The sequence below is a fragment of the Rhagoletis zephyria genome, unplaced genomic scaffold (genome assembly GCF_001687245.7).
Source record: "Rhagoletis zephyria isolate East Lansing unplaced genomic scaffold, Rhagoletis_zephyria_1.1 Rzeph_scaffold_00140, whole genome shotgun sequence".
Classification (NCBI taxonomy): domain Eukaryota; kingdom Metazoa; phylum Arthropoda; class Insecta; order Diptera; family Tephritidae; genus Rhagoletis; species Rhagoletis zephyria.
Window position 1 is genome coordinate 92,663 of NW_016157224.1, and position 27,595 is coordinate 120,257.

A 27,595-nucleotide genomic window follows, 5' to 3' on the forward strand; every position below is an offset into this window, starting at 1 on the left:
GGTCTTGCCAATGGATCCAACGTTCCAAAAAACAATGTGATGTGGCTGCTATAAGCTATAAGCAGTGGTTAAACTTGTAGTACTACAAAAATAACAAGCAAATAAAAAAGAGAAAAAGAGAGTTATGAAATCTCATAAAGCAAGTGCATTTTCGTTCCCTCCACAAACTCCCACACTCGCCCCTATCAAATACTTACCGCAGCGAATCCTGGCGTATCTGCTTGCATGCGCGCACATACAAGACGGACGCAATCAGTCAAACAACCCGGTAGAGTGTAGAAGCCGCTTGCACGCAGCAGCGCGTGTCCTGGCGAGAGCGCTCTCATTGGGAAATAAGCCTAAAGGATGGAAGAAGAACAACAAGTAGAATATGCGGATGAGAAGAGAAAGTTGCAAATGCGTGATTAAAAATGCAATGATGCCCGATGGCAATAATTTCATGAGAATGGATGGATACTCAGCGGGCTGCATACATAAATAGATTAGCCCGGCTGGATGAGGGCTTACCTTTGAGGCAGATTTCATCCCGTTTAAAATGCAATTTGGTAGCATTAGTGCGTGGCGGACCGCTCACCAGCAGCACGTCCTTGTTGCCATTCGCCGTGCATGGCAAATGCACCAGAAACGTCTTCATTTGCTGTGGCACATAGCCCTTGTCGGGTATGATGAGCGTGGATGGTCTTGCTCATAATCCATGTTGTTGGTGTAGGGTTACTGCAGTCGGCATGTATGGGTAAGCAGTGGAAGTCCTTCGGTACAATCCATTGTTGTTCTCGCCGTTTTGGTTTTTGGTTACATGTTGGCGAGGAAGTTAATGGAGTGCAAATTAGACTTTGAGTGGTGTACAAGTTGGGTCACACACAGCCACATACACAAATACAAACAGCCTGGCAGAAAAAATTCTGCGTACAGGGGAAACAAGAAAGGTGCGCTCCCCCAGTAAATTTATCGAATACGCGGTCTAACTCTGCTAGCGTGCACATCTGCTGGCACTGGTACCGTGAAATGCATGGCGCATGTGTTGATGGCGCCTTCATGCACATACGCAGAACAAATCCGCTTCCATGCCTGGGGTGAGTTGGCGAATCGAGAAGAAATAAGAATGAAAAAAAAAAACAGTTATAAGAAATATGTTTGCTCGCACGTTGAGCATTAATACGCAATTTAGTATTGCATCAATTTTCAAAGAAATTCGCTGCCCTTTTAGATCTTCGTTGGCGAACCAAAGAAGTAACCAACACTACCAACGAACTGATAGCAACCCCTGAAAGTTGCGCCAATACACTTGAGTAACTAATGCAAACAATTTCACTCCTGCTGCAGGCTTTTTCACTGCTTTGATCTTGCATTGGTTAGAAAAAGAATTCTTGTATTACATACTTTATCTCAAAAAAAGGGAGTGAAGTAAAGTAAAAATTGTACAAATAGCAGAAAGAATGTTTCCTATTTCCCTTTGAATGCGACACCTTCATCATCGTGCAATCAAATTTTATAGCTTTGACAAAGCTGCTTTGTACTTGAAAATGAATTTCTGGCAATTGCAAACTACAAAATGTTTCACCTTGGCAAAACTTGCTGCGTGCAATCGCACCGAGTTGGGGTGAAAAACGCGAATGTTCGAATTTCACCCAACTGTGGGTGAAAAACACTTCCCCATTTATTATTAGTGGTTGTATTTGGCTGTGATGTGCTGTCAAAAAAAAAAATGCAGACATAGTATATTATTTGTACGCGACTTTTAGCACCGTTTTAAAGGGCAACTGTTTTTGCCAGTGCTTTTAAATGCTTATGTATTTTTCACTTTTTATGTCTCTTTTATGAATGTCTTTATTCGAATAGTGATTTTTTCGCCCAAGCTTATCAAAAATACACGCAAAGATATATGTGTGTCTTTGCATTTAGAGCCGCATAAAAAATGCCGTTTTATTTCAAATGAGGTGAAATGGCAAATGGCAAAAGATTATCAGCTCTCCCAAGAGTTTGCAGCTTTAAAGGACTCGAATTTTTTTTATGAATTTTCTTGCTTTGTTGTAGAGCGATTGCACACGTTCTATTTTATGGTTTTTTATACCTTTGACCATTTCTCATAATGTGTTTGTAATTATTGGATCATTAAAAAGGGTTCCTATGATTTATCTTCAAGTATAGCCCGTATGGTAAGATAATCTTAAAAAACTTAGGTCGTCTCAAATTATGCTTAAAACCCATCTGTATAAATGGCCATCACTGATTCAAAAAGTAGATATATACCATATTTTCGCACCGGCACCCATGTGCGAGATGCGGTAACCAACCCGTGTGAAGCCTTGGGTCGAGGGCTTTGGTGTGCCAGCTCCGACGTATTCGTCGTAGAGCTAATTGAAGTCTACCAGCCTACTCACAAAAATTTTTACATCGTAATAAACCCCCACAGAGAATTATTGCGAGTGCCACGTGAAGTGAAACTTAAACTCAATCTTAACTTTAATCTTAGTCCTAATCCCAATCTCCATCCTAAAATTAATCTTAAAATTCACCAAAATTTTAATTTTAATCTTAAATTTTTTCGCTTTCATCCTTATCTTTGTCTTTATCTTTAGATTTATCTTTACCTTCAAGTTTAACTTTATTTTACAACGCTTTTATCAACTTGCAATGTTGTGGCTCCAGAAACTTTCAATGTTGTGGATCCAGAAACTTTCAATGTTGTGTGTCCGACACCATAAAACCTGTGCTTTGCAAAGTTCCTATAAAAAGTCTAGTGCATAGGGCGACATCTGTAGTGAATAGGGCGAGGTAGATGACATCTAGATGTCGCCCTATGTACTACGTTTGCTACAGCGGAAATAGACGAAACGCCATTTCTTTAAATAAAATTAATTGGTGCTCGTTTGTATGTACATACATATGTAAATGCATGTGTGTGCACCTTTCTATTAATATCGTTGAATTATTTTAATATCTATCGCAAAATTTTATTCAGACAGGACTAAAAAGTAGAAAATAAATAATATAAAAAAAAACTTTTTAATATACAACGCTTTTATAAATGGACTAAAAAGTAGAAAATAATATTTCTCAGTCCCTAGAATTTGTTTTGATAACTTTTGATTTTGAAATTTTAGCAAAAGTCGTTATAACCAATTTATGAGATTGAAAATGAAAAGCGTGGGGCGCATGCAATACAAAGCATTATATTTAATTGACAATAGGCAAACTACATAAGGTAGACCTAAAATTTCTTCAGCGAAAGTACAAATTTGAGATCGATTTTAAGCGGTCGTTATTCATATATCCATTACCCTTCATATCAATTCAGGTGGCTATTATATGCGCCCCACGCTTTTCATTTTCAATCTCATAAGTTGGTTATAACGACTTTTGCTAAAATTTCAAAATCAAAAGTTATCAAAACAAATTCTATGGGACTGAGAAATATTATTTTCTACTTTTTAGTCCATTTATAAAAGCGTTGTATATTAAAAAGTTTTTTTTTTATATTATTTTTGCTTTATGTTTGCATGTAAAACCAGTGGTGCTTTCCATTTGCGAAACAAATTTAAATCACGTACCCATGCACTCTCTTCAACGAAAACATCAAACACAATACTCACCCGCAGTGTGAATGGTAAGCAGAATGCCTATGGAAATCGCCAATTACTCGCAAATGCCGGCCGGTTTTTACACGACCAAACGGTTCAGTGCCTAAATGAGTATCCGTCAGTAGTGTGGCCAATAGAACAGCTCAACACTTGGCCACGGATATCGGCATAATTTTCGATAATTGAACACACATACAGTACTTTTCAGCAGCGTGTCGTTCAACATGACGGCCATCATTACCAGCATCGACAACCAAAGCAGCTTTAGCAACACAATGTCAATTTGAATTTTCATCGAACACAAACTGGGGCTATAAATCCATTTTCCCTTTTTCGAAACTCCAATTCAATGCTCTTAGATTTTTTTTTGGTAGAGGTTTTTTGCTACTCTTTCTGAGTTTTTTGCCCTACAAATGCATTCTCTCTGTAGCGCGTAATTGGATTAAAAATTGTTTCAAAATAAGTGGACATCGAAGCAGACGAGTTGGCATGAATATCTACCTGCTGGGCTTGTTGGTTTTTCAGTTGGTCTGTCAACAGTTTTTGCTAGAAAAAAGAGCCATGCCGTTATTGAAACACAAGTGCGAGTATATCGCAAATATTTGTATTTTGTGTTTTACATATAAGTTAGTACATATCGGCACCTGATTGGAAGATCGACCTATCTCGACAGCCAGTTCAAAAGGGTCCTATTTCAGATTTTGATTGAGAAACGCGCTATCTTAGGAAACTTTTCAAGTACATTCTATTTGAGAATTCCGTTCAAATTCTCAAAATATTTTCAATACATTTTTAGTTGATATGGGGCGATTTTGAACCAAATTCTGAAATAGGGCGTTCTTGAAAAGTTTTATAAGATTAGGTGTTTTCGAACTGGCTGCCGAGATAGGCCGATCTCCCACTCAGGTGTCGACATAATACTATATAATTTTACTTTACTTTACAAACGCTACCTCTTGACTACATTTTATGCTTTTTTGCTAAAAACCGAATAGTTATCTAAGAGCTAATTGGGCGTAGAAGAGGACAGGCGCAGGCCAAGGAAGGTTAGGTTAGATTGAGCGACAGTCTTCATTACGACTCACCCCGACTCAGGCTCATCTTTGATACCGTATGAGTTTTACAATTATCCCCATTCTGCTATAAAGCACGAAATAGGCTTACATTAAGGTCATAAAAATTACGAATACAATCCCACCCTCCCAATTTTACCACCCCGTATAAACAGGTATTGATTATATTTCGCTTGAGGGAAGGCAGGTCATGAGCTTGGTGTTGGTTGTGCGGATCGATTGGATGTACCTGGACCCTGAATACCGGGAGCTGATGTTGTGACTCTTGGGCACACAAACTTGACCGCTGAGAAACCCAAAAAAAAACCAACTTATATCAGTAAGACTTCCTACCCCTCCATATCCGTACTGGATTCTGAGTATAATTATAGTTTTCTAAGAAGGCTAACTGCGACAAAGAAGTGATTGTGGTTACAAAAAGATTGTTGAGGATCATTTTCGTGACAACTGGCCTGATACCTTACTATAAGTTAGTCTTTAACAAGCTTGTATTTGAAAATATTGTAGGAGAATGGCCCGATGGCCGATAACTAAAACTCGCCGTTAAACCTTTTTCAATTTTAATGTTGGCGCAGCCTACGATTGTTTATACATCAGCATGGAATACAGTGGACCGTCAGTTCCTTAGATGCCGGTATCGGTTTTTTACATTCTGCACCCCTAACTAACAGTACTGAACCCACTTGTCCAATCTTCTCGATCTAGCTGTCTTGCATAAGAATATTAATATTTCTGCTTACTTCACCTTTAATCTCATGGCCATAGTACCCGCCAACCACAACGCACTACCCAAAGGGCTCGCGGTTTGCTAGGTCTATCAATTGAGGAAACGAAATTTCAGACACATTGGCATTATATACCAAAACTATCACATCACCGGCTCAGCCACGCAGGAAGCAAGGCAAAATAGGATAACAAGAATACCAAACGGAGAGCAGTGTTGGTTATTTGCTGACTTTATCTTGCTTTGATTGTCCGTCGTTGCTCGTCTAACCCGCGTCTGTGCGCCTGGGTGTTTGCGCATTGACTCATCTACTACTGTCGATGGGTTTGTTTAGACGATAGCGACCTTTTCCTTGTGCCAGCAAAAGTTTCATTTCAATATTGTCGTTTTTGTTGTTTCTGGCGATGCCGCTGTCATTGGCTTTGTCGCTTGGTAAAAGACGCTTTTGTCAATTGCGAATGGTGAATGGATTAGCAATAATCCCAAAGATTGAATAATGCAGCAAAGAAATTTAATTTCACATCTTGTGCTTTTAAGTGCACTACGCCATACAGACAAAGAAGCCACCGTGGGCTACGGTGCGACAGACAATAGCAAGCGCCCACGAAATGGAGGGATGCATGACTAAATATGGAAATCTAACGCTGCTTGTTTGCCAGCACAATATCACCCATCAAAAGACACTTAAATGTTAGCAGCATTTGGACAATGAGGCAAAATGAGTTTTCCAAGCAATCTTCGTTGAAAATATATTTGACATCAACTTTTCGCTGGAATTCATTTATGCATTCACTGTTCCCCTCTTGGCATTTCGGCCACTGACAATTGATGTTTTTCGTAATGGCTGCTTAAAAAAGTTTTGCAAGGAGCGAAGAGCACATGAAGGGGAGCAAACTTTCACAGATATTCAATTTAGCACATCATTTTCGTGGCCAATTTGATTGGGATTAAGTGCGTTTTAATCGTAGTTTGAATTGCTAATAAAATTACATACAGTAAGAAAAGCGAAAGAAATACTGATGGCAGAGGAATAACGGGTGATGCAAGCTAAAACACACCAACCAAAGAGTAGGCGCGGACTAGAACCTAGGCCGTTTCAACCGCAATGACAGTACATATACATCCGCATACAGGTTTGAAACTCGCCTTTTCTGTTTTTGTATCTGCATTGTACCCGATGTAATCCAAGCTCGTCAAAAGACTTTAAGAGGTGAAAAAGTAGTTTAAATAAAGGTCTTTCGCTTTGAAAAAGACATTGCAAAACCTACTAGGTAGCAGAAGTGAGACGAACGTGCAAGCCTAGTAATCAGACCGCCTCCCGACGAAGTACTTGACGGTGGGACCTGGCGGATTGGTACTTGGCCAGTAGGAGGTTTATTTCGCGTCAAAGTCCCACACTGGCGGGTAAGGGCTGTCGATGCTTCCTCTTAAAAAAATAAAAATTAGAGATCGTCATGTGTTCTATTTCCTTCACAAGGCTCATGATCATGATGAAAACAGAAGAGTAACGTCTTCCTCAACATATTTTATCAATCGGTAAACTGATTTTTGGATACATATGTATATGCAAATCAAAATCTCCGCCACATATGATAGTTGTGACTGTGGAAGCAAGGATCTTCTTTGATCGCTCCCGATTTATCCTGTTCGAAATAAAGCTTCAGGTGGCTACCCGTTTTCCAACGCAATTAAGAAACATATCAGGTATTCCTTGACCAATTTCTTGCACAACATAAGTGATCTCAGTGCACTGATTGCTTCTTGTTTATCGGAACAGATGCTTACCTCCTTTACTGACGTCACGCTCTAGAGCAGTATGTCTACTGCTTCCTTGACCCTGCTGAGATAACGTTCGTCTGCGCGACGTACACTTTTTGAATTTTATTCTTTGTTTATTAAATTTCTTTAAAAAATATTGAAAATGAGGGACTAAATAAATGAAAAAAGTAAACAAAAGTTTGAAAAAGTGTTTTCATTGACATCCTTAAAGGACATCCTTTCAGTACAAAAAATTAAGTTATCTCGGCAGGGTTAATGGCAGTCATTTCCGTCTAGAAAACACTGCAGAAGTCTGATAGCCTAAGCTTGAAGCAATTATGGCAGAACACTCCCAGATATTTTTTTCATCACTAAAGGGAATGTGTGTACCGAAAAGCTGCTTGCAGCCATATCAGAAATTCAAAGAAATTTAGAGTATCGAGATGCTGAGCTTATTAGGTTTCGCAACATAACCTAATATAATATAACATAACATAAACATAGCATAACATTAAGATAAGTAAAATAACATAACATTTCATAACATAATACAAGAAAACATAAAATATAATAACATAACATAGCAGTATAATATATCAAAGCATAACATAACGCGGTATAACATAATAGGGGTACTCACATAAACTGATAAAAGCCTTGCAAACCTGATGAGTTGATAAATTTATCAACCTGAAAGTTGAACTCATTATCAATTGGTAACTTACCCTGAACAAACTCCAGGTGGGTTCACACAACATATCGTCGTTTAAAGTACAAAACCGCTTATCGTCATTCTGCAAAACCACGTAATTGTTATTTACTGCCAAGAATTGGATTTGCTCACACAAGCTCTTGGCTCAATCCTTACCATTTCGTCCTGAAATATACTAGCCAGGAATGCGATTGCTTTATAAAAAAGACAACCATTTGGCAATTTGGGTGTTTGAAAATAATTTATGCAACCTCACATACGCGGTTTTGCATTTTGTTGATACGCGCTTTTGTACTTTAAACGACGATTTGTTTTGTTCGTTCAAGCGTTATTAGCCACTTGTGAACTGCTTCCTATTGAGCCAATAAGTGTAGCTAGCCGTCAATCTAAGACAAGCATTTAAATAATTTCTGTAGTATATGGTCCTAGAAAGTGGGGTTTAAATCGGGTCCATTCCATTTGAAATGGGCACACCCTCCACAATTTTCATTCAATAATTTTCTGAGTTGCAAATTTCGGTTAATTGCCTTGGTGAGTGCCCTTTTCCGCTGCTATTTCGTTTTATCCTCCAACACAAGGCTCATGGTAAGCGCTAATGAAGGACTCGTCAACACAAATACATAAATCAAATGCATATAAACACATTGCCACACTCCATTCAGACGTTGTTGAATGCTAACGAAGCACATAACGTAAACATTCTTTGCTTGCGAATTATTTTCATTTCTTTTTGATTATTAATTTAAATGAAGCAGTCAAGTATTCAGAGTGTAAAAGCAACAACTCACGCAAGCGTGCAAAAACCGCACCCACTACCGCTTCCTTAGGACCGCTTCACCGTTTGCCTTGTTGCTTGCCCAATCTGTTGCCAGCCTTCCTTTAGGCTTTCTTTCTGCAAGCAGACGAAGTGTCCTAGAAACGAAATAAACGCGTTTATTTATATGCAACTGCGATGCCAACAAACAGTCATACATCGTAGACATCAACAGGCGGTTACCCAGTTACTCACTACTCAGCCTTACGGCCACACTCACTGTATGCCCCCACTCCTGTTCTTCAATTGCCCCATTTCCTCTTTTCATTTGCATTCAGCTGCTCTACTGCTGCATGTCCTTTATACAACCAAGTACCAATTTAAGTTAATGAAATAAAAGCAGAGGCAAAAAATTGAAAACGGAAAACTGTTAAATTAAATTACACAAAAAAGCTTTAATTTAAACGTATACAACAATAACGGTAATATAAACAGCAATTACGAAGCCAATGCAAAGGTTGCGAATTTGTGCGAATGCTGTGAAATCAAACGAATTTCAGATTAGCCCAGTTGCTTGGTGCGTGTCCCTATGCCTGTAACGAATTACTGTGTAAAAAAATGCTTAATGGAAAAATATTTATGCAAAGGAGCTATATTTCGGACTCGAATTTTGATTTTGGGTCGCTCATTGGAAGTTTCTGAATTTTTTTTTTATCGCGTCTAACGATTTGATTGGGAAACAGTTTTCTAGTGATTGCGGAATATCTGGGGGATCCGCAAGGTTTTATACTAGTTGGATATAGCACACTAACACCTGACTTTTATTATCACCTGAACTACGTAAACTCTGTAATGGAATGGAATTGTAGGTGGCCTGAGAAACCAAAGCAATTTTTACAAACACTTAGGCAATGTTGCTCAGCAAACTTACCAGGCTCCTTTATGAATCCTAGCAGTTTGTTGAGGGACAATACATCCTACCAAAAAATTTACCATCTGAGCCTAACGAAAGCCGGACAGCGGCGGAGAAAAAGTTCTGTATTATCCTCCTCCTCCAAGCAAGATATATAGTCAGTGGATCGTCGATGATGCCTATGGTGACCATATGTCGTCGGCATTGATTGTGACATGTAATCAGCCCATTCAGGGCCCGTAGATCACTCCTTCTATGCCAAAACCCTGTCAGGCCTCTTCAGAAAACACTTGGTTGTTCGACAGGTGTCAATACCACGCCAACGGCTCTCATGACTTTTGTTTTTAAGATACTTGATGTACCCGATCGTTGCCGCTATGCTTGGCCCTAAAATTGGCTCCGGTCCAGAGAACCGCAGTTCGCCAATTATCAGCCAGTTGGTTGCCGCTCACACCGTAGTATCTTGGCACCCACACAAGTTCAAGCTCATTTCAGCTTGTAACGAAGTTTAGTCTGAACTTACATTCCTAGGCCATCTTTGAGCAGCTTGGCTGTCGCTGCAGATCATGATTTTATGTCCGCGCCACCTTTCACCAATTATCCAGTCTGCCGCTTTCAGTACTGCAAATACTTCCGATTGAAAGACCGTTGCTATTCCACCCACAGCAGTAAAGCATCTGAAGTTACCATCCAGATGCTATCCAGCTCCAATATTAATTTAAGTCTTTGAGCCGTTGGTAAAGATGGGAAAGTTTTCACCAAGCTTCCCAAGAGAGTGTCTAAGTCTCTCTATTGTTTCCCATTAAGAAATCGAATGACGTATTTTCTTCCAAAAGATACTCCAGATATCGTTTTTCATTAGATGCCAAAAAGAAAGCGTATTTCTCTGGCAACCTTCTGAAGGACTCGCTGTGCGCTGAACTCCGATCGTCATGTCACAAACCAAAAGAGTGCAGTCGACACATCGATTTCATTGCCTCCTCTTGGATCGCTATATTCAGAGGTGGCAAATCCAATAAATCATTAAGAACCGGTCCTAACGTTGTAATCATGGCCTTCGTAGTGCCTATACACACACTCCTTTGGAGGTTGTTTAACAAAGAAACCGTGGTTTTGGCCATGGTTCTGCGCCACCATCCTACAGTAGAGTACGTGACGATTGACCTGATTATAACTATGTATTTATATCCAGAATACCATAGCCGGTCTAGATACCAAACGGCGTGTTCTTTTCCCCAGGAAAATTTTCCCTTCTCTCTGCCCACTACGCGAAAATACTAAGGAGAGGGAAATTAAAGGCAAAATTTTTTGTAGAAAAGAAAACGCCATAAATGTTCTCCGACACTGTCCGAAAACTTTCAGTGCTCGATTTACCTTCAGCTCGACGTGAGTTTTCCATATCAGCATCGTATCTAGGTAGTACACCTCCTCGGACAGATGTCCCTAAACACTGGAAGGTTGAGACCTTCCTTTTCCGTGTAAACAAGACTAGGGCTCTATTGCTGGTTCTGTTAGTAGGGAGTCCATTACAAACACAACAAAAGAGAGGTGAAAGAGCCTCTGTTGATGAACCCGTAATAGAGACAACGTCAATAGAAACAACTAAGAAAGAAGTGGAATTTCAGGGTAAGCAAATGGTTGAAATAGGGTAAAGTGAAACACCGAACGACCAGAATACGACAATTTAAGTACTAGATACTAAAATGGGTATCTCGCGTAACATACGCTGCTACAAGTAGTAAACGATCACTTATTATATTAGTGCATAATAGGTACTAGACATTAAAGGACGGAGGACAGAACAGGTAGAGGTGGAACAGCCACTCGGCTCTCCATTGCAATGCGCAGATGGCACAGTAAATTAGTCCGTTGTTTGTCATATGGCAAGCACTATCCTAAGAAAATGGCGTCAAGCGGAACAACTCCGCAGATCTTCATATAAAGGCAATAGGCCGCGGTTGTTCCGCGGAAGGAGGGAAACGGAGCAGGCGTGGGTTTTTAGTGCAGTGAGCCACCTATACAATCTCTACATATTCGCAATCAAACCTTGAAAAGAACTTACACAAAAGTTTTGCAGTTATCTTTTCTCACCAGTCGAACCCTTTTGAATACGATAATCACTTTCGAGCTCGTCAAGGAGTATCTCGACACTATTTAACTCTTGTGGTGATAAAAAAACATTAACCCAGTACTGGATACAGGGGGCTACCTACAAGGTGCGGGAACTGGGCAAGGGAACGCTCATCATCTGTCCTTGTGCCGCCCTAGCGATTTTATAAACTCAGTTGGTTTTCTACGAGACTTACAATAATTGATTGTGTAAACTCAGAACACAGTGAGCGCATGGGAGCAGTGGACGGACCTAGACAGAAGAGAACTACTGACATTTTTTAGATATTGAAAATATTGGAATGGTTACTGATTATCTGGGCGCGTTCGTTTGACAACGAAAATGGAATGCCATCTTTGCCTTGTAGCCGAAAAGACGTCATTGTTATACTTGACATGATTGTCCCTCCTTGGTCAGATCTACCGCCAGACTAAAGGTAAACAAAGATAGAGTCTTGGGATGTCGGGGTTATGGACTTACCCCTGTTCTTTTAACAGCATTTTAATTACTAATCAACTACGTCATCGAAAGATATTTGCTAATTCATAGAATTCTTGGCAAAAAAGTAATAAAAAGGCATTCCAAACCAGTACACTGTACCAGTTCAAGTCGAGCTGATGGCAGTTGGTGCCACTGAAAAGATGAACTGAACCTAAACGAAACTGAACTCAACTCAACTGAACTCCACTGTGCTCTACTTAATTTAATTCCACTGAACTGTAGCTGTTATTACATGTCGTTTTGTGGTTGTTGCTAAGAAATACGATTTTGTTGCTGTACTTGCTTGAGTATTCGTATAAATGTTAATATGTGTGCTGGTTGCGCTTTTATTAAGTTTGTATTGCTTTGCTTTGCGTTGCATTCCTTTGGCTATCCACTCATATGGAAAATGCGTAAAATGGTATTGTTGTTTGTTGCTTTCCCGATAGCGATAGTAGAGCGATTTGGTGAACTCATGCTACCATGGACATTGGCAATCAACTTGATGAGGCATTGGGTGTGCCGTTGATAACGATCAAGATCGGCGGTGTGGAAATCTGTGGTGGCACAGGCAATCAAGTTTAAAGAGAAACAGATAAGCAGGTTGAAAGAATTTTCATTTAGAATTGCTTAAACGAAATGCGTTAGTTTAAGCTGTAGGTTGAAAGAGTGCCGAAGAAAAAGGACGAAGAAATGACTGTGGCTGAGAAAATAGTACAACCAGTACAAAGTACTTTAACTTGTTGCCGTACCAAAACCCTGCTTCATCCTGCAAGGATGAAAATTTGTAGTTGTTGTTACAGCTTGCTGCTTTGGCCACTGACATTCGTGCTAGGCTACGTCTGTGCAAACATTTTGTCGACGATTTTATTATAATTATTTATTTAAAAATAAATTAAAGCTGCTTCTGCAATCTCGTATTGCGGTTTACTTTGCTCTTCATTCGCTCATTTGTGCAAAACGTCTACTTACAGCATTCAGTGTAGCATAAGAAAATCTAACTTTGATGTTGGAATAAAGGAAATTAAGCAAGTTTCTTTTGAGAGCAACCCAAAGAAATGAGACCATAAGAAGCGATTTTTATTACTTTGCGTGCATCCGCATTCGAAAGCGCGCTTTATGTCACGCCTAGCTGGTCTAAGTTGCTCAACATTACTTTCCTTGCATTGCCAATGCGGCACGTCGCGCTAATTTTCTTTACTCTGCTTACGTTTACGCTTAGTTTTTGGTTGTCGTTATTGTCTTTGTCCCGCTTTCTGCTGTCACGTGCCTGACTCTTTTAAACTTTTATGTTTTGGTTGGTATCAGCAGGTATTTGGCTGGGCGGCCAAGCGTTTATTAGTTGAATCCCTTGTAGCTGCTTCGCTTATACAATTTAGCAACTTTAATTTCATATACTTTAGTTTTGCTTATACTTCCTTGTGCATTTTCATATTGCCCTCACATTTGAGAGAGGCGTTTTTGCTTCGGTGGTGCACATTCTTTTTAGGTCACATGGCCCACTTGTAGTTTTTAGTCCCATTAGCGCACCTGCTACCATCCGCGCATCTTGACAATATGCGACCTGTCCGATAAATCAGTAGCGAAAGGAAGTCAAAAGGTATAGAAGGAAAATAAATGTAGTAAAAAAGTTTATCCTACCACAACTTTGGTCGCCTGCTTCAAGTTAGTGCGACATATTTTCTACATCATTTTTGTGCCCAATGCATGCAGATGTAAATGAAATTTAGGCATTGAACTTCTCGCCAGCATGTTTTGAAAATTTTATATCTGAAAAATGGACGAAATTCAGCGACGATTGATTTCCAAACCAATTTTGCGAGATCCTAGTTATGTCTTACTATTATCCCTCTACCCTAATAATCTATGTTAAGCTCGTCCAGCTAACTTCAGACGGCTTTTAAAAGTTTCCGAGCACATGTAAGCAGCTAATATGTGCTTTTGGTATAAAAAAAGTTTCCCGTAATAATGTCTGACGTATGACAGACATCTTCTTAATCTGATTCCTATTTATTTCCTTTCGTTTTTTATCGTATTCTTTTCATCCTGTCTTCTATTCGTTTTTCTTATTAGCATTTTACAGTGTCGCGCATCATTCTCTTCCCAACACTTTACCACCACCACCACCACCACGAGTGCCACAATAACCACTACAGGCAGCACTTTTCGTCATCACCGCTAGTGATGTGCTGAGTCGATACTTTTAAGTATTGGTAGATACTCGGTACCGATTTAAAAAGTATCCAATACTCTCGATACTCGGTATCGTAATAGTTAAGTTTCTAAAATTCGCACATTGGCCAAAAAATATGGAAAACCCTGTTCAGGGGAGACTCGCTAATCAGAAGCCGAATGTAGGGGTAAAGAGAACTTTTAATATTGTTTCAAATGTAAAATGTATATGTAATGCACATATGATTGTCCGTCGCCATAATGCAGAGGAACTATTACTTGTCTGAAAAATTTGTGTCCTAGATGAATCGGATGATATTATCTTTTCAGGGCTTTTGAAGGGCTTCTTCATCTCTCAAAGCATTGTACTCAAACCTCGCATTTACTAAGGTGAAAACTGATAACATAATATTTTACTGTTGCGACAAGTTTAATTTTTTTGGCCGATAGCAAATAAAATGGTATTAAAATTATTATTTTTTTTTTATAAACTTTAAATATATAAAGCGGCGATGGTTTAATGTAAAGAATCGGTATTGGGTACCCAAAAGGAAGAACTGGGAACCGAAATATTTTTGAAGTATTGGGTACCGACAATTCAGCACATCACTAATCATCAACATTGCCTTTGTGGCGTTGTGGCGCATTGCTGCTGCTGCTGCTGCTTTCCTGTTCGCACCATTGTTGTTGGTGTTTGTAGAACAACTTTGCGAAGTTAGCTTGCAACTAAAGTAAGTTAATGGCACTAATTATCTACTGCAACTTTATGCTAATTGCTGTCTTTATCTTTTTCAAGTACGTGTGATAGCGGACATACATTTAGATTTACATATGTACATACATGCATAGGAACTAACAGCTTGCATTTATGGTTTAGCTAACTTTACATACAAACATATGTATAGTGATGTTAACTTGGTGTCGCCTGTCGAACTGACTTCCGCCTGAAATGGGCCAAGTGGCATAATTAAAGTTAAATTAAGGGAAGTCTTATAAGTTAGATTTTTTTACATCCATATATGTTTGCATAAATATGTATGTGTACTTTGTAGGCTCAAAGGCGATCGCTTTAGTCGAGTGTTACGATGCTTGGCCAGTGGGAAATGCAAATTACAACAAACGTTTTTTTTTTTTTCTAGAAACGATCAGCATCGGTATATCTCTGTCACGAAAGAGCGTCTCACAAAAAGGGATATTTAGTTTTTTAGGCATATATCGCACACGACCTTCAAAAGTGACACAACTCAAAATTTGGCATTTTTGAAATTATGCACTAAAAATGTACACAGAGCTTTTATTCACCTTTCAGCAAATTTTTGTTATAGTTTGTTGAAAATTTGTTGATCTTCCTTGACCATATGATTAGCATGTGCTAAGAAATAGCTTTTCACATTTTCTGACGAGCGTGTAATTTTGAGTTGGGTCTCTTTTGAAGATGGTGTGCGATATGTACTTAGGTTAACAAAGGTTTTCTAAAATTGTTTTCCACAAACTACTTACGGCCCAGGTAGAATTTAAATGAGCGATAATGAACACTGATCGGTCGGTTAACCGTTACCGCTACTGACTACCACATTCGATATTTTCTGTACTGCTGCTAGGCCACATATGTATGTAGTTACACGAACAAAAGCAGATTAGTGGAATGCAGAGTTAATGAAACTAGGAACGTGGAAAGAGAGAACTCTTTAATACGTATTACCAAATGTAGTGGATGTAGAAGGGATTAGGGAAACTGTAGGGCATGACGCATTAGGAACGCAACGGAAGAGTTTCGGTTGAAAAAATTTTTGGAACAACAAATGAGGCTCGTGGACTGAGCCTACCCAGGAATAATTGAAAATTTTCAGGCTGTGCGATGGCGTTATAGGCATAGTGAATAGAAGGAAAGAAATCTTTCGACCCCCTAAAATCAGCAGGTCTGGATAGGGTGGTGCCGGCTATGCTATAAATATCTTTACAAATGCTTGTGATAGGCGACTTGTTAGGTGGGAATGCATCCAAATCTTAAGGGGAGCCCATAACTATTCTAAAGCAGGGGAATTAAATTACCTACTCACCGAAATATAACATACCAAAGTCCTGCGACCCATCATAATATATGGAGCGGTATTCTGGTGAAAAGTACTGCTTAAAAGCAGCTAACAGAATGTAATCTGAAGGGTGCAGAAACTCACATACCACGGCATATCTGGCATAGTTCATCATAACGCTTCGATCTTGAGGGAATCTTGAAGATGATACGATATTGAAATCAAAGCTCACCCTATTACATTATGTGGTTTGGGACTTCCGCTTCAGAATTTGTATATGATTTGCAGTTAGAGAATGGCACGCCGGGCTAATGACGAAAAATGTTGGTATTACCATCTACATCGATGACTCAAAGACGAAAAAACATGATTTCGAGTGGGCTTTTATACGATAACTTGTAGATCAAGCTTTTTTTTTTTAAGTCTGTGTAGTATTAAAAGCATTAAGAATTAAAGTTGTGAAGTTCCTCTTTTCTGAGTTCCTGAACATGGTAGATAGCCGATGATATGCTACATACGTTTTGATAATGCAAATCAGCGAAGCGCCTATCTATTTATTATCACCTATGTATTTATGATTTTCGAAGCAAAACTGACGAATATACCGTAGCCGCCAAAAATGACAAAGACGACTGTGAAGTCTCAGGACCATTGGACCGAGACCTTACGTGAAACGAACTATAGGCATTCGTATTGGTTGCTCTGAAACGAAATGAAATCATAACTACAACAAAAAAATTAAGCGTCTACTTTTGATAATAATACTAGATTGGCACTTACACATAAGTTAGTGTTTGGCCGAGCTTCTACTCCGATTCGTGGCGGGCGCCTTGATGTTGTCACGCAAAGACGAGGGGCCTACAGTTTTACGCCGACTCCGAACGGCGATTGTGTATTTATGAGAACCTCGGAGGTTTACCATTGCCAGCCGAGGGGCGACCGCTGTTAAAAAAGGACCTTTTTTTTAATTTTTTGCGATGTTTCTTTGACCAGGACTTGAACCCGTGCCCTGCGGACGCCTTAACCGTCTCCAATCGGGACCAAAATTTATATGCGATGGTCTGTGGCTGTGGTATTACCGATTGAGGGGGTGAGACTGAAAAATTCTTTCACTTGATTTTTAAGGACCACCCTAATGCACATAAATGCATTTAAAATGAATCAACGTAACAAATTTAAATTTATGAAATAACCCCTACAAGATTATAGTGCAATTTTCAGTTTTTGAGTGCCACTCTGTCTGGGTCACGTTTCTGAGTTTGCTGCTTATGTATCTGCCGTAAGCGCTTCGTTGGAGTTCATTGGAAAGGCGTTATGAGTATACATTACTTGCAAAAACTTATGCATACCTCTATGTGCACAAATACTGCCATGCCATGCACAAGTTTCCATTTACAGTAAAAGTTGGGATACATATGATTCGAAACAATATGCTGAGTGCAAGTGCATATTTTCCCATATGGTGTCGTACGATTTACAGGCATCCCAATAAGCCCAATAAGCCTACACACGTGTAAGAGTTGGAAAAGGTGAATGTGCATCGTCATCACTATTTCCGTCACACCATATGCACTTTTCATAGTATCAAATGTGCACACATTTGTGTAGCAACAAAAAGTATAAGCTCTCACCTTAAGCACGCTGGCATAGAGGCACACATTCTCGGGTGGGCTAATAAAAAGATAATAATGCTTAAATTAATATGCTTGTAGATAAATGTAGGATCTCTCAACAAAATAAGTTGATGCATGTTTAAGAAATTATACAATTTTGGATGTATTACATCAATAAAAATATCGTTAAGCGTGAACTGAGAGCTGGTCTGAAAGGTACCCTCGAAAATATTTTCCAAGAAAAGGTTTAAACCGATATATATGCATAACTTTAGACATTTAAGCAAAGTAAAGGTATCATTAGACCCGTACCAAAGATAAGCCAGACTGGCAGATTTCGTAAAACCCAGTCTCAACGGAGTACTTGGACACCGGGCGACCTCCGCCATTGTGGTTACAATGCATTCGGCCCGATAGGAGGGTCGTATTTTTTTTGCCAGTAATGGGTTCGATTTTAATTGTGGATACAAAACGCAAAGCGCTGCTCAAACAAGACCGGCTTAAGCAACCATCTTCGCCTAAATTAAAGATACGGCAACACCGGTCTCTTCTGCGACAGTAAAAGTTCACTACAAAGGCACACAGTAAATGCAACCGCACTCACTAGCATTCATATCATGGTGCGCGATGTACAAAAAATCCACTCAAACAAGATGAATGAACCAAAATACTTGCAGCGGAAATACGGGGGTACTCCGCGCTCAAGTATTAAGCTAACAACCCGGGCCATACAGCAAGTACATCTAAAAAAAAACACTACTCTAGAGCCGTCCCTCAAGTTTGTGCAATCAACCGTAGTCTGCTTCCTAGCAAACCACGGAAGATAAGGAGAGGCCTTCGTGATGGCGCAACAAAATATTCAAAGTCTGGGTTCGAAACTTTATTGTTATAGAAAAATATCAGAAGAGACTGAAATAAATACAATCCGTATTGGCAAAAGTGGCTCAGCAGGAAAACCCACATACGTCCGCATTATATGCTGGCGCAACCTCATTACAGGCCTTGGCTTGGTTTGAAAATTTTTGAATCGAAAAGTTGGGAGGAGATTGTTTTCCATGGAATACTGCAACTAAAGGTGGAAACTGGAGAATTTAAATAAAAAAAAACCTTGAAAAAGGAAAATTTTATTTTGAAATTTGTATTTTTCAATTCGTTAAAAAAACTGTACTGCTCCTCTATATGCTTCTTATATGTGATATCTTTGACAATGGTGTAACCGATTGCGATCCGCAATAAATTAAAATTTATATGCAAATTATTATGTATGTTTATGATTTTCGCATAAACTAAAATTTCTGCTTTTGTCTCGAGACACCCTGTATTTGTTGTTAAAGAGGTACAGCAGTGATGTTAGCAATGTGCTTCTACCGAATACTATTTTTGAAAGTTTTCTACATTTCTTCTTATTATTTACATACATATGTACTTTTTCCATGCTTAAGCCGCTTTGCTGTTTTATCTTTTATCTGTGCTGATTTACTGCGATACAACTTTACTAAAAACTTGTCTACTTTGTATTCATGTAAGTTAATGTATGTAAGGATTATACTTCAGATGCACTTATTCCTCGGCTTTATGCACCAACAGACGTATTGTTAGTTGAGTTTCTTGGAAAGTATTGTAATTTAATATTGTCATTTACCCTTATTTTAATTCATGGTTATAATGCTAAGCAAATTTATTTTCTTTCCCTCTAGAAATGATTATGTGAAAGGATAAGGAATTTCAACGAAAACGAGAAAAAGTGAATTTCGTGTGCCAATGAAGCATTATTTTTTGTGTAAAAAATCCATTACCGAAGTCAAGAAAAGGTTTGCGAAATGCTATGAAGATTCTGTGCTATCAATTTCATTGCGTAAAAAGCGATTTATTGAGTTTCGAACGTTCAGATGGCCCAAAAGAGGTCGTCACGCCAGACATCGCCGATAAAATCCATGTAATATATTAGGCGATCGGTGAATAAAAGTGTGTGAGATGGCTGAAGCCCTAAGCATCTCAACCGAGTGGATGCGTCAAGTTTTACATGAATAGTTTAATATGAAAATGTCATCCATGAGATGGGTGCAACTCGACCATAGGCGCAATTCGAATGCATTTTTGCAATACACAAGCGACCAAGGAACAATCAATAAGTGTACCAAAATAGATCAAATCAATTATCTTGAAAAGGGCTAAACGATCACTGACGAAAACTATTCAGAGGTTTTGGACAGAACTATATAGATTAGAAGAAAAAAGGACCACATTTGGCCAAGAAGGAGGTGTGTAATCACCGTCGAAAAGATCCATCAATTGGGCCACGAACTCTTACCCCATCCGTCATATTCACCAGATTTAGCTCCCAGCGACTATTCCGTATTTCCAAACCAAGAGAAATGTCATCATTAAAACAAAAGTTTAGTTTGTGACCTTGAAGGAAACTATTATGTATTTGGAAGAAATTTATCTAATAATTTGAAAAACGCTGGCCGAAATTTATCGAGCTAAACGGAGACTATGTTGTGAAATAAACGGGTTTTTAACAAAAAATTTGTGCTATTTTCATAAAAAAAAATAACAGTAATCGATTCTAAAGTTAGTTGCAATTTTTTTTGACATATTGCAACTTATTCAACAATTTTATTGAGCTTGATGCCGCTGTTTCTTTCAAATGAAAAAATGATTTGGAAAAACAACAATAATTTCCAAAGGTAGAAGTTATAGTTGCTATGCTGGGATATGAACCAGCGACCTCAAATTACAAAGCCAGTGGTCAATCCGCTGAGCTAAGTTCGCCACGTTAACTGTTCTTACTTTTTCTACTTTATCATTTGGTTTTTATTTTTATTTTTATTGGAACTTATGTAAATTGGAAATGTTTTTTTCTAACAGGGGTCGCCCCTCGGCAGGCAATGGCAAACCTCCGAATGTATTTCTGCCATGAAAAACAGCTTCTCATAAAAATACAATCGCCGTTCGGAGTCGGCGTAAAACTGTAGGTCCCTCCGATTTGTGTGACAACATCAAGGCGCACGCTACAAGTCAGAGGAGGAGCTCGGCCAAACACTAACATATGTGTAAGCGCCGATCTATTATTATTATTATTATTATGTATATTTAGGTATTCACGACGTAATCTATGCTGGCTTTTAAGCCAACTTGTATTCCATTTAGCCAGCCTACTTCTACTTAATTCAGTACTGTCCTATGAAATTGGCTGCTAGACCTCTTTAAAGTTAAAGAACATACATATATCCTTTGTACCCATAGTATGAATGACTGTCTGTAACAGTGAAAGGTGAAGAATTGATATGATTTTACCCTGAAGTTGAAATGCCGACACATGAAGCTCTTTGTACCTTTCAAAAGATTTCCTGTTCGCTCTTATTTACTTTGTCCAAACTTGTGTCTCCAATAGTTTTCTAGAAGACCTTTCGGAGCAATTAGCTGGCAGACCCTAATTTCAAATATTGCGCTTAGTTAATTCTGAGCTGTTCTTCCTCATTTAGAAGCCAATGCGCCCACAGTATGAACACTATGAACACGAGTGGTTGAAATAAACGAAATCCATAGTTATGTTTTAGTTGTTGGTGCTTTATCAATACATAGTATAAAGGAAAGTCGTGATTTTTGTACGCGGTAATCTCGAAAACTACTGAACGGATTTTGACGAGATTTTCTCAAATATACTCTGTATCGACAGGAGAGGGATCTTTTTGTACTTAGAATTTTAATAGGGTTGCCACCTGTCTAAAAAACTATAAGATCCTCACCGTTCGTTGGATTACAAAAGATGAGATGTCAAATGAAAGGGATTGGCCTCTAGAAGATCACTAAAATTTTTTTGTTTTTAGTAGGGTTGCCACCTGTTAATAAAATTACCATTTTCAATCATAATAAGCGTAGGCATCAGTTCTGTACCGTAGCTGTCAAACGAAACGACTTAGCCTCTGGTTCTGTAATAATGTATTATTTTTCTGAGTAGGGTTGCCACCTGTTTAAATACTATAAGAAATTCACCATTTGTTGGAGGAAAAAGTAAGATACCAATTGAGAGTGCATGGCCTTCGCATGTAACGAAAACTTTACGTTTTTTGATTGGGGTTGCCACCTATTTAAAATTACTGTCTTCAATACATAGTATAAAGGAAAGGCGAGGTATTTTGACCTCGCTACTCAGCGGATTTAGACAAGATTTAAATGTACATATATAGGCATACATTCAGCGCGTGGCGAAGCCTCGCGCATCCGTGGCCGGCTCGTTAGAAAATTAATAATAAAATTCATTTGCTCGTATTTGCTTTTTGTTGTGGTTCTATTGCATTGGTTTTTCCTATTTATTTATTTTTTTTGTTATAAAAATTATTGAAAGCAACGACAAATGAGGAGCACGAAATAATAAAAAAAAACTAAGTAAATATACAGTGAGCGTAGTAGCGGAAGTCTATTAGCAGAGACATCCGGTCCCTTGGCTGCCATTAAGAATACCACGATAATATCAACAACAAAATCAATGCTTTGTGGTAAGTGGATAAATGATGGAAAGGGCATAAGGTACGCGGAAAGAATCATTAATCAATTACAAAGCGAATGCGTCAGTGACTGCTTTCTTTTGTTGGAGCGGGTGTTCTTTCTAAATAAATATGTATGCATGCATGTATGTAAGCGGCAATCGCTCAACGGCAAGGTCGTGGCATCAGCTTAAGCGTTGCGCTACCAGCCGCCGGCTAGAAGTTACCAACACGCTAATTTAAACGCTTACTTCGGTCCAATCAGTGGGATTGCGTTTTGGTAAATGATGCATTGCGTCTGTCAAAGCGCCTCAAGGAAGCACTAGTATTTTACTAATAAATTGATAATCCATTAAAAGAGGAAAAGCTGCGAGCTGTGAATGGTGGCGTTGCGATTGTAGACGCCACGCCTCTCACCCTATAGCGTTTAGCACTACAACGGTTCTAGCGAAAGCGTGGAAAGTTTTTGTTCAAGCACATTTTTGCAGCCAGTATGCTTGTTCATCGAGTTCTTTTTATTTGTTGTTGATAAATACTTATCGAAAATTTAACAAACAATTTTGTGAAGTTCAGCTCCATTTAGTATATCGTTCGCGGACTATTTACCATAGTACACTCGCAGTATCTCTTATAAATACATACGTCTGTAAATACCTTCGAAAGCCACTAGAAAACTTTCATAGTTATTTATGTATATAATTGCACATTATATATTTATTCTGTTTGTGTTTTTGTGCGCCCACTCCTTCGCTTCCAGTACGCTTTTAATCTGGTAATCTATTATTTTCACCATTTTCACATTTCGCTTGGCAAAGCAGTTCCCGTTGCGTTCAACCGTTTCCTGATTGTCAACCGCTTCAGCTTTTGGCTTGCCTGTATTGGTTTAACTTTCACTTTGCTGCAATTTATTTACAGTGCCGAACAGAAATATTGGCACAGTGAATTTTCCGCAATATATGCAAAGTTCTTTATTCTAATTTTTTTTTGATAATTTTTTATAAAAATATTGTTCATTCTACACCAGAAAACATAATAATAAAATCGCTAAACTTTGTGCAAAACTCAGGAAAATTCATTAAATTTGCACACTAATTTGCAACTCTTTACTCTGATTTTTTAGAAAAGTTCTAGGTATGCAGTTTTAAGGCCCATTCAAATTGCAAAGTGCAAGTTTGAAGTCGCTAGAAAATCGCATTGATTTTTGGTAATTTTTTTTCACGCAAGTTCTTCCATACAAAGTAATTCGACAATCATTTTTTGTATGGAGAAAATGAGCAACCCCTTCCACTAAAAAAATTGCCAAAAAATAACGCGATTTTCTAGCAACTTTAAACTTGCACTTTGTTATACTAAATTTGAATGGGCAATAAAACTGCATACTTAGAATTTTTCTAAAAAATCTGAATAAAAAGTTGCAAATTAGTGTGCAAATTTAATGAATTTTCCTGAGTTTTGCACAAAGTTTAGAGATTTTATTATTATGTTTTCTGGTGTAGAATGAACTACATTTTTATAAAAAATTATCGAAAATAAATTAGAATAAAAAACTTTGCATATATGGCGAAAAATTCACTGTGCCAATAGTTTTGTTCGTCACTGTATGTATTTCAAGTGTTTTTCACTTTCAAAGTTCGCCATTTGGTTTGTTGTTTTTTTTTTTTTACATTTTTCTGGCTTTGTATGCCAACCGGAATAGAAATGCTTTGGTGTGTGCAAGCACTATTAATCAGTCAATATGTAGGCGAGAAAGTGTGTCAGTGGTAATTTTGGCGAATAATCAATTTTTTTTGGTGGAATACAAATATAAATACATACATATTTTATGGAGACCGAAAGAGAATTGTGGCATTTTATAAATAAAAAGCTCAAAAAGTTAGCTTATCCGTTTACGCGCAATTTTTCCACAACGATTCCATTATATCCAAATACTATGAAATTTGGATGAAAATTTGTTTTTTTTTATTTTAGTTTTCTATAAAGTTTTTTTTGTAGAATGAACTGCATTTTAATTGAAAATTTTTAAAAATAAATAAATACATAACTATAAAGTTTTTGAAATATATGAGTATCGAACTGGGTATTAAACACTTGTTTTATACACTAATTTAGCTTACCAGCTGCGCAAAAAGTAATCTACTATGTGTTTAATTCAGCTAATTTTTTTATTTGATACGAAAAAGCAAGTCTGAGGTCACAATCTGGTTTGAATATCTGTCAAAGTCATCGCATAAGCCATGATTCAATAATACAAGGTTCGATAAACTGACAGTTGTCTCTCTCGCACCGCTTTGGTGCTTTGGAGTGAAATACAAGTATAAGCTTTTGGCAAAATTTATTTATTTGTATATGCATATGAAGCATATTTAACTGATGAAAACATAAATTATTTTTAAATTGTATGTTTATATAAATCCCATAGTAGTTTTATTTTAATTTTGAGTTCTTTTGCAGTTTTTATACAGCTAAATAGCACATAAATTGCATAATTTACGTAGATATATCAATATTACGTTCCATATTTCCATATTGCCAAATTTTCTGCAAATACATTAGAATTTACAAAAAGAGTTTCACTACTAACTGCCTACTTTGCGTACTTTTCTACTACCATTTTCGCAGCAAGAGATTTCATTCTTCCCCTTTCTTTGTCCTTCATAAATGCAACCTTTTGTAAGGGAGTGTCAAACCGCTGCTGTCAATAATTATCTAACCTTGTATTATTGAACCATGCGCATAAGCATTTAAGCACTAGCTTAGACATGCCTAACACACTAAGCCTCTTCCTACGACTTTGAATCGTTAAGAGCTTCAACTGGCTCTTATTTATTGAAGGGAAACGGTTTTGTTTGGTCCCATGGTAAATTTCTCAAAGAGATCAGCAAGAATTGCTTCTTCACGGATTTTATTCTGTCACAGTGGAGCTAAGAGATAAACAAAAGAGAAAATGGTTTTACAATACAACATACTCTTATCCTGTCGGAAACACAAACAACCAAAATGCGAATAAACAAAAGGCAATAAAAGATCACTCAAGTCTTTGGACCATCGTTTGATAAAGGCTTTAACTTTTTCTTAATATATCCTTAGCCTTAGTATGCTTCTTCACATTCGTTTTCGTTTTCTTATTCGTCTTAGTACCACTACTCATATTACTCTTCGCATTTGTCTTCGTATTTCGTCCTAATATTAGTTTTTGTCCTCGATTGGTATTCGTTTTTGCATTCGTCTTCGTATTCGTATTGACCTTCGCATTTGGCTTCGTAGTCGTCTTCCTATTTATCTTCGTACTTGTATCCAGTGTTGCCAACTTTTGAGTTTCAAAAAGCACCAAACCTTGGAAAAAAGAGCGTTTTACCGTACTAAAAGCACTAAATTTCTTTTTTAATCAAAGGATACTCTTTTTTTCATAACAGTTTGTGGTAAACAAAAGGAAAAAATAAACACTATTTACATGTATAAATAAATACCCATTCATGCTTACGAAGTAATACCGAAGTACACATTAAAACTGGTACATCTGGAGAAAAAACAATCGAATCACAACAAACGAAATTGAATTTTAAAGGGGAAGAGTAATACTTAATGATACCCTAAGTATCACTTAGAGGTTAGGATATCTCAAAATTCTGACGTGGTAGAGAAATTCTGCAGCCAGTTTTGGATTCAGCACCGAAAAATCTACAAAAACCGATGCACTCTGCTGGCAAAAAGAGATAAAGTTTTTCGAACTGTGTAATCAATCAATAATCAAGAAAATAAAAAAATAAAAACTTAACTTATCTGCGTGCTAGCATTTTCAACGCGAATACAATTTTACAAGAACGCAAGAACGTGGGTTTGCAACTTCATATTTTTATCAATCATGGTTTGCATTTTAGTGCGTTTAAATTTGTAGATTCTTGTAAATTCAGAAACTTTTGTTCAAAAAAAGCACTAAAAAGGGCACTAGGCACTAAACCATTTTTTTTTGGCGTTTTAATTTTCAAAAAGCACTAAATCTAGTGCTTAAAGCACTAAGTTGGCAACCTTTGCTTGTATCCGTAGTCGAAATCTTCCCTGTATTTGTCTCCGTTTTCATATTTATGTTCGTCTTGGTTTTCGTATCTGTATTCGTTTTCGTCGTCTTTTCGTTTTAGTCTTCGCATTCGTATTCATATTTGTCTTGGTTTTCGTATTCGTCCTCGTGTTCGTTTGTGTCTTCATAATCGTCATAATCATAATCTACACCAACACGTCTTTCGAATAGTGCTTTTGGTTTCAAACTCGGTCCAGTAGAACCGCCAAATGAACTCGAACAAAATTTATATTAGCCTGTTAATATACAGATGCAGATATTCTCCTAAATCTTTGTATTGGGAATTCCTACAGAAATTGGGGAATTACAAGGTTTTTTGGTATTTTTTTGTTTTTGGAGAAAACTGCTTTTTAGGAGCTTTTTTTTTTTGTTTTATACTACTTATTTAGTAATCATAATACAATGCCGTTTACATTATTTCCCTTTCGTTCTTAAAATATAAATTATTTTATGTGAAACCGTATCAAAATTTTATGGATTAAAAATAAGTCAAGTCAAAATATATTGCGTATACGCCCCGTTGACAAATATCAATTTTGCTGAATAAAATACAAAATTTTCTATCTGCTTTTGAAATGAATAAATGAATATTTTATCTTTAACAAAACTGCAGAAGCGTAGTATATAGACGAGCACTAACAACAATAAAATAAATTAAGAGCGGGTATGCACGCACGCAGATCAAGAGGGCCACATTTATGGTTCACTGCGCATAACTAACTCAAAAATGCAAATTTGCACACTCAACATTTTTTAACCCCCACTACTGTACACATTGCTTTAACTTTTATGATTTGTGTGTGAAATTTGATTTTCCATTTCAATAATTCAATAATCTACTTTGACTGAATGGTATTTGATCATATACAAGTACATACATACATACCAACATATTTTAGATTTGAGAATTTTACTCACCCATTAATTTGATGACTTCGCGATGACTAACGAAAACATTCAGATAGCCGTCGCTAAGCAGTAGGAACCAGCTGACCAGCGCTTACCAAACGTTCAACCAAAATTTTGATATTATCTCGCTGATAGGAATTGCTTTTGAAAGCGGGCTTCTTGATTTGTAATTCTGCTAACGGTAACTTTTGAAATGAT

General features: G+C 37.7%; 1 long non-coding RNA gene across 1 annotated transcript; it reads right to left on the reverse strand.

Annotated features, from left to right (window-relative positions):
- On the reverse strand, nucleotides 1-27,456 carry LOC108381674 (uncharacterized). Its single transcript, XR_001849642.1, has 4 exons — nucleotides 27,407-27,456; nucleotides 508-1,068; nucleotides 198-338; nucleotides 1-82 (listed from the first exon to the last, which is right to left on the reverse strand). It is a non-coding gene; the product is annotated as an uncharacterized LOC108381674 (long non-coding RNA).
- Nucleotides 27,457-27,595: the final 139 nt, after the last annotated feature.